At 44.4% G+C, this 8,922-nt stretch overlaps 1 protein-coding gene across 1 annotated transcript in view; it reads left to right on the top strand.

Annotated features, from left to right (window-relative positions):
• MYO19 (myosin XIX) overlaps positions 1–8,922 on the top strand; it is a gene marked incomplete at its 3' end in the record, with an annotated part of 91,920 nt that overhangs the window by 1,856 nt on the left and 81,142 nt on the right.

Raw genomic sequence — 8,922 nt, 5'->3', positions numbered from 1 at the left:
CTTTCCTAACAGCTGAGTGAACTGCGAGCGTCAAGCATGGCGCTCGCAGGTCACCATTTTTGACGCCTATCAGAGCCTATGGCTCTGATCAGGTGCTTCAAATACACCCCCCAACGCTGTAATTCAGGCACTCTGCGCCCGAAAAGGGGCCAGACGCCTGAATGGGTGAATGAATCTATCTATAATGCACAGAGGGGGTGGCAGGAGAGAGGGGACGGCGCCCTTCATGCACGGGCCGCGACTGCATTCTTGTAATACGCCTCTTGCACACTGCAGCTTTGCTTTTGTTTTGTTTTTTTTTTGCTGAGCTAAAATACAGCCCATTAATCGCGTCAATACAAGGCATTTTCACCCCCTTCCTGCCCAGACCAATTTTCAGCTTTCAGCACTGTCGCACTTTGAATGACAATTGCGCAGTCATGCAACATTGTACCCAAATAAAATTTGGCAATGCCAATTTTTGGCGCGAAACAATGCAAATATCAATATATAAGCTACAGACATGTAGCTAGTGCGATTAGCAACATGTTTAACCACTTTAGTCCCGGAAGGATTTGCCCTCTTATTTAATAACCGGGCCATTTTTTGCGATACGGCACTGCATTGTTTTAACTGACAATTGTGTTGTCGTGTGATGCTGTACCCAAACAAAATTGACGTCCTTTTTTTTTTTTTTTTTTTTTTTACCACAAATAGAGCTTTTTTTTGGTGGTATTTGATCACCTCTGCGATTTTTATTTTTTGCCTTTAAACAAAAGAAGAGGGACAATTTTGAAAAAAACACAATGTTTTTTTTAGTTTTTGCTATAATAAATATCCCAATTTAAAAAAAAAAAAATGTTTTCCTCCATAGGCCGATATGTATTCTAATACATATTTTTGGTAAAAAAAAATCGCAATAAGTGTATATTGATTGGTTTGCGCAAAAGTTATAGCGTCTACAAAATATTGGATAGCTTTATGGCATTTTTATTTATTTTTACTAGTAATGGCAGCGATCTGTGACATTGCGACGAACATATCGGACACTTTTGACACATTTTTGGGACCATTAACATTTATACAGCGATCAGTGCTATGATTACTGTGTAAATGACACTGGCAGGGAAGGGGTTAACACTAGGGGGTGATCGAGGGGTTAATTATGTTTCCTAGGGAGTGATTCTAACTGTAGGGGGAGGGGACTCACAAGGGGAGGAGACTGATCAGTGTTCCTCTGTACTGGGAACACACCATCGGTCTCCTCTCACCTGACAGGACGTGGATCTGTGTATTAGCACACACAGATTCACGGGCAATCGCGGGTGCCAGACACGCGCACCGGGTCCTGAGCAATGCGGCAGGCGCGCGCGCCCCCTAGATGGCCGGGAATCCCAGGACGTCATATGACGTCCTTCTCTGACCCGCTGTTGACTCACCGACAGTCCCATTCACTTTAATGGGACGGCTGGTGATGCAGCAGTGACACAACAAGGTGAGGGACGTGGCGGCAGCAGGTGAGTGGATGCCCACTAACAGGCACTGCCATGATGGATCTGAAATGACAGGTGCTCTTTAAATATAAGGACTTATTCTTGCTGGTAGTTAGAATCTTTAATATTTGCAAACAAAATGAAGGTTTCCTATTTAGAATAATAAGCTGTCAGGTTACTAAAACAGCGATATCAGAACCGATTCAATCATACAGTTTGTAGTGTACATAGATATGCAAAACAATGGGATAAAGGAATATTCCTGAACTTTGTTTTATGTCAAAGTTACTGTGAAATTGTGTGAATGCATCAATGCAGTGCATGTTATCTCTGCTTGCAGAGCTTGGATTTATTTGAATGAGCTTACCAAAAATGTAAATATTTCAGAATATACAGCCTCTTGCTACATAACTAAGCTCCATTTCATGCTGAATAAACACATTTATTAATGTATCTTAAATAGAAAACTATCTTTAGATTTTTACTCCAAAAGCATGTTATCTAAATACATTTGATTTAAATTCAAAAAATACGATTTACATTTTTTTTTTTTCATTGATTTTTTTATTCACCCTGGTTCCAAACTAAAATATTTGTTTTCATTCCTGCCTCTGCCCCAATTGAGTTTTTCTCCTCATTTTCTGTTTTGTCTGATACTAAACAAATGCAACACAATCTGGATAAATCTTGGTAGCAAAAGCTGAAAATGACATGTGGCCCTATCTGTACTGTCAACATGCCCGCATATCTGGTTACACTATATCTAATGCTGAACGTTTTTTTTTTTTTTCTCCTGCATTTTACTTGTGAGGTAAAAGTCTTCTAATGCATAGTGAGCATGAGCGTCCTCCTTCCCCCCTTTTTTTTTTTTTGCATACTAGTCTTCTATCAAAAACCAATAGGTTATTACTGTTTCGAAAACTCTGGTACGACAGAATACAATGTCAGAAGTGATGTAATACATTGTATTTGTTGTGTATTCTTTACGTTCAGAGCATGCATGGTCTTGGTCACACACTGTTTCTGTTCTAGTGACACCTTTTTAAAAGTTTTATACTCTCACTCATTTTCAGCACTAGTGACAGTGGTCACCAGTACAGATGGAGAGGGTGAGACTCTAGAGCAGTGATCTTGATCACATTTATCTGGCCCTTGGGGCAATATTTCACCCACTGACCCCCAACAATGGGACATAATTCCCTTCCACTGACCCCAATGAAAGGGCACAATTCCTCTCAATGACCCCAATAATGGGGCAAAATCCCTCCCAATGACACCAAAGATGGGGCATTGTATTTTTCCACTGACATCGGGACCATTTCTACTCCCAATGGCTATAGTCCGGCCCCCCAAAAGTTTTAAGGACTGTAAACTGACCCTTTGTTTAGAAAGTTTGGAGACCCCTGCTCTAGAGGGACACCACAAAGGTAACTAAATGGGTTCTAAACCTTCACCACTATATTTTACATTTAAAAATGTTTACCTTTTTATATACACTTTAAAGTGACGCTAAACATAACCCTTATTCTTTGAAATAATTTATACACACCCACTACTTGGATCACAGCAGCAAAAATAGGAATTTGGAGGAGGCTGTGAGCAATAGAATGTGTACTTTGAGTTACAAATACATACTTAAAGTAGTTCTAAAGCAGGGGTGCTCTCTGATGCAGCCCCCCAACCTCCTGCCTTGGGATGGCGGGTCAGCAAGCCCAGATCGCGGGTCCTGCCCCACCATCCCCTGGCATCAGTGTGAAGGACAGAGCCGGCACTAGAGGAAGCAGAGCCGATGCTAGAGCCGATAATAAATATTCTCCGCCTGTGACAGGAGCGATACAGGAATCTTTAGCTCTGCTCTCTTCTTCAGCTGTATGCTTCCTCCAGCACTGGCTCCTGTCACACTGATGCTTGGGGATGGTGGATCAGGATCCAGCCAGCAGTAGCCGCCGGCAGTACCGGCCAGCAGTACCAGCCCTGGAGGGCAGCCAGCGATAGCTGCAGGGATCCTGAGGAAGAAGTGACGATTGAGGTGCAGGTACTGCAGTGCATCAGTGTGAAAGCAGCCTTGGGCCCCTTTCAAATGATCAGCCCAATCGGGTCCACCTATCTGTTTTTCAGGTGAACCCTATCGGACCCTCCATTCACCTCTATAGAGGTAAACAGACTTGTGTCGGTTTATACCCGCCTATCAGTATCTCCAATCCGATCCACTTAAATAAACAGAAGGGGATTCGCCTCCTTCTGTCTGGGTGGATCAGGTCGAAGGGCCCATAGAGTAGAATGGGCTGTGTCCGTGTCTGCTCTGCATATACAGAGTGGACACGGACCTGTCATCTGCCCGCTCCACTCATTGTGGCCCGCCACCGCTTGCCATGTAGCTAAAGTGGCCCTCGCTACTCAAAAGGTTGGGCTCCCCTGTTCTAAAGGCTCAAGGTTTTTTACCTTCATGCATTTATTGCAAAACTGTAGCTACTGACTTGTAATAAACAGCCACTCGCCTGTCCAGGAATCCAGCAAGGTCCTCACCCAGGTCAGTTCTTCACCGGTCTTCTGGTCCCTGGCATCGGCATGTTAACTGTGGACAGCGAGCTGTGACTCCTTGCAGCTTCACAGCTGGATGCCATTTTGCGCATGCGCAAACCTCGCTGCGCTTTGTGAATTTCAAATATGTTAAAAATATGGCAGAGGAGGGGGGTGGAAGAGAGGAACTTCCCCTTTTGGGTAAAATTCTGCTTTTAGTTTTCTTTTTAGTGTATAGTAGGCTTCACGCTGTATAAGTATCATGTTGATATGCATGTGCCAGTTTGACAAATTGTATACTTCTTATGATCAATGTTTTTGTTTGGTTTTAAAAAAAAATGAGGATTCTAATGGTGTCCACAGGTAGCAATAAAATCCTATCCAAAACTAAGAACATAAAAATGTGGCTAGCATTTGCCTTTAACAAAGCAGTGGGGTGGGCATGTCTCCATTGATCATGGGTAGAAAAACCTGAACAGATTGGAAATGAACTGTAATGGTTGTGTTTGCAGTGAAGTAATTCCAGCAATGCCTCTGTGGGGCCAGAGTACAGGTGTAATGGTGCCATAAACCACAGCAAGCTCTTCTATTCAGACTGAGAAAAAAAACAGAATGTTGCTGCATTTGTAGAATGACTTTGTTGTGACATATACCCCTAGAATACACATCATGATTGCAGATACCCCCTCCACAGTAGATGACCACTCTGAGGCTGGGTTTACCCATATGCAAATCAGATGCAGGTTTTTACCGCATCCAATTGGCATGCCCTTCGAGTGTTACCAGCTCTCAATGGAATCGGTTCACACATGTCTGGGGCAGCCATGGTCCAGATTGAAAAAGGGTCATGTGCATGTTTTGGTCTGGTTCAGGTGCAAATTCAGGCAAAAATTCAGACCTGAATCTCACCTGAACCGGTGAACAGACACGCACCAGACCCCAGGCACGAACCCTCGGCCGCACATATGTGAACCCGGCCTGAAACATGGCTGAACGGATGTTAGGGCACTGCTACCTGTACAAAGGATATAATGGCACTTCACAAAGAAGGAGGTTAGTACAGAGCTAGTCTAAGGCCTCATTCACATGGGCGAACTACACCAATGTGAGGGACATGGTTGCCTGCATGGAGATGCACAGGTGTTTCATGCATCCCTGTGCAGACAGGCCCATTCATGTCAATTAGGATGCATGCAGTGGCTGCACAACCACTGCTCCCAATTTGACATCTATTTGGGCACGTGTTCAGAGCCCCGAACGAAGACACGTGCATTCTTGTATGGTCAAACATGGTCCTCGCACACGTGTACGCTGTGGTACGCCCATCTGAACGGCCTAAAAAAGAAACTTATTGAAGGATGGCAGTTGAGTAGCATAAGAAAAGGCGTCCAAAAAAAAACACTATTGTGCATTAAATTATTCAAACTTGCCAATGACCTTTTTACCAGCAGGAGTAGAACTATAATTCCCTAAAGCTATATGCAGCTAGTCAAGGTATGTAGCACTCCAAAGCAAACGCAAAAAGCTTGCCCTCCCAAAAACAAAAAAAAAAAAACAGACCACTGAGGGCTCCTCCCCCCCCCCCCCTTTTTTTTTTTTCTTTTTAGTTATGGGTAGAGTAAGGGAGGGGTAGGCAACCTTTCAGAGGTTGAGAGCTACCTGGATAACATGGAGGAGATCAAAGATGCCCGGGGAAGTGGGGGGGGGTCGCCCTTTAAAAAAAAAAAAAAAAAAAAAAAAAAAAAAAAGCTAGCAAGCACACAATAAAAACACAGCATAGCGTGCTGTGGCCCCCTCTCCCCCACTCCCACTAGTGTCCTGCCCCGATTCACATCACACACCCCCAACTATAGTGTCCTCTGCCCCCCTCCACCCCGCAGTAGGGTCCTCTGCCCCTCCCACTATACTATTGCTGTGTAGTGTTTCCCCGCCCCCCTCCAAAAGCAGTGTCCTTTGTCCCCTTCACACACCCCCACTGTAGTGTCCTCTGACCCCCCCCCCCCCCCCAAAGCACTGTCCTTTGTCCCTTTTCACACCTTCTTTGCACTGTAGTATCCTATGCACCCCCCCCCCCCCATGCAGTTTCCTCTGTCCCCTTTACCCCCCCTACACTGTAATGTCCTCTGCCCTCCCAGTGCGATGTCCTCTTCACCACCCCACCCCCCCATGTGGTGTCCTCTGTCCCCTTCACACCAGTGTGTAGGTAGCACTCTCCTACCTTACACCGGTGTATAGCAGAGCAGAGAACGGGAGAAGTCACACAGTACTGTATAGAGGGCGGAGCGGGATCTGACGGAGTTAATGTAAAAAGTTAACAAGTTGGTGATTGGTTGCCGGGCAGTCCTAGCAATCACCTGCTGGTTAATGTAAAAAGTTAGTTCCAGCAGCTCCTGGCTCCCCCCCCCCCCCCCCCCCCCTCTATCCAGTACCGTGACTTCTCTTGATCTCCGCATTGCAGGGAAGAGGAGAGCGGCAGTGCCGGCGGAATGACTGTGTGTAATTTTTGATGGTATAATTCTTAATGTGGAATGTATGTTCCTTGCTAAAGAACATTATTTTTTATCAGGATGTTATGGGTAATGTTCCACTTTAATTCTTCTCAATATTCATTTTGGACCTGGGAAGGTCCGTAAGTATGTAAACTTATAGAAAACAAACATCTAGTGCTAGGAATAACAGGTACAGCTGCTCATGAAATAGATCTCCTCAGATTGGTGGTCGGGGAGGTGGTAAAAATGGACGGCTGAGCCCGTCCGAACTGTAAAATAACAGCCGAACAGGGTTGTTTACATGCTGCGGCCGTGATGCTTTGCTTGTCAGCTGTGGCATTTTTAACTCTGGGTGCAGCATTTGATAAAAGGCACCACTTATCCAACTAGCCCACTGAGCCTAATGGAGCCACGCCACAACTGTGTGCAATGCATGAGATTGTGGAGCAGTAGCTGAGCATTTTATGGTTAAAGGGGTTGTAAACCCTCATGTTTTTTCACCCTAATACATCCTATGCATTAAGGTGAAAAAACTAATGACACTGACCGCCCCCCAACCCCCCCCTTCCGTTTCACTCACCTGAGCCCATCCGTTCCCTCGGCGGAGATGCGCTGTACCTCTCTGCCTGGGGTTCTCGACTCTTGATTGGATAGATTGATAGCAGCACAGCCATTGGCTCCCGCTGCTATTAATCAAATCCAATGACACGGGTGTTGGGGGGTGGGGAAAGTCCGGCATTCTGTGTCTATGCACCCAAATTCTGGACTCGGGAGTGTGCCTGCAAGTTAACACCCAGGGAGAGCTATTCTCCTAGGGGATTTACCGTTGTGAGGAGGAGCCAAGAGCGCCGCCGGGGGACCCCAGAAGACGAGGTTCGGGGCCACACCGTGCAAAACTAACTGCACAGTAGAGATAAGTATATGTTTGTTATTTTAACAAAAAAAAACAAAAAACAAAGGTTTGCAATCACTTTTAATCGGGCAATAAGGAGGCAATATAACAACTCCTTGCTGCCTGTCAAATGCCCCCTGAAAAGCAGTTTTTTCTTTTTAGTGATATGGTACAAATCCATGACATAAAGTTCAAGATTTTGATTCGAATCCTTGCAGGTATGCCCTACGCAAGAGATAAAGCAGTTGTGAGGGATTCTCAGTCACATATTAAGATATATCCTAGGTCTAGGGAATCTACAAAGTCATTACTGGCTGCCTTTTTTTTTTTTTTTACCAAAAGTTCTACCCTAACTTCTTCTTGTCTGACACACACAGCAATAAATTCTGGCAAGATCTGTATTTTCTGTTTCTGCCCGTGTCCCCGTCAGGAGGTTTTCTTCTTACTTTTAGACCTGTCTGCCACCAGTCAAATACAGTGAAGTGGAGAGTTTTCCCTCCTTTCCTATTCCCCTCTAAAAGACATGGAATGTGGAAACTTTCCCAGATGAGGATTTGAACAAAAATAAAAAAGTTTACAGTGGTTCTAACTTTCTAAACTGGAGAGAAGGAAAATCTGTCAGATGTGTCAAGCGTTGCTTTTAGTCAGAACCAGTGGAATGATGACCCTCCCATTTCTGAGTCATTCTTACCAGTTTACCAGCCAGCGCAGTTTTAGCAGAATATTTGTAAAAGGAGAACTGTGGAAGACCTGGTAAACTTCATGATTGTGTGTTGTTAGGCATTTATGCCAGCCATTCTCAGCCTGGATTCCATGGAGCCTTGGGGTTCCTCCAGAGATTGCTAGGAGTTCCCTGAACAATAAGCCATTTCTGCCTCACCGATAAGTAGACACAAACACCACTGATCTTTTTAGCTATCTGTAAGAAGGGGATTCTTCCCAATGACCACAAATGTAAGGAGCATTTCCCTCAGTGACTTTCAAACTAATGTAATGTGAGCAATTCTAGGGGGTTCCCTGAGACCAGAAAGTTATTTCAAGGCTTCCTCCATGATAAAAAGGTTGATTGTCGTACTGTTACTTTATTAAAGGGAGAACATCCAACATTAGTCTGCATTTGTTATGGTTTACGTACATTTTAAATGTAACACTTATTTGCTATATTTTGGTCTTTGAAAATATCATTGAAAGTGTTTTAAGTTACACCTGTTTGTTTGATAAAAAACAAACAAACCTATTAATCATTTCAGAGCTGTCCTGTTTCCATTGCAAGCTCAATGGGGCGGTTTTAATCCTCCTAGTTCTTATCTTGGACTACAGAATAATTTGTGTCCTATATAGTAGCCATGAAGACAATGGGAGTCCTTAAAGTGATATTAAAGGTGTTGTTTTTTTGTTTTTTTTTTCTCTTTAAAAATGACAAACATATTATACTTTCCTCCTCTGTGCAGTTGGTTTTACACCAAGCAGCCCAGATCCCCCTCTTCTCAGGTCCCTCTTCGGCACTCCTGGCCCCTCCTTCCTGTCGAGTGCCCCCACAGCAAGCAGA

The sequence above is a fragment of the Aquarana catesbeiana genome, linkage group LG02 (genome assembly GCF_042186555.1).
Source record: "Aquarana catesbeiana isolate 2022-GZ linkage group LG02, ASM4218655v1, whole genome shotgun sequence".
NCBI classification, from domain to species: Eukaryota; Metazoa; Chordata; class Amphibia; order Anura; family Ranidae; genus Aquarana; species Aquarana catesbeiana.
The sequence above is the reverse complement of the archived record's forward strand: the minus strand, read 5'-3'. Positions and strand labels throughout refer to the sequence as shown.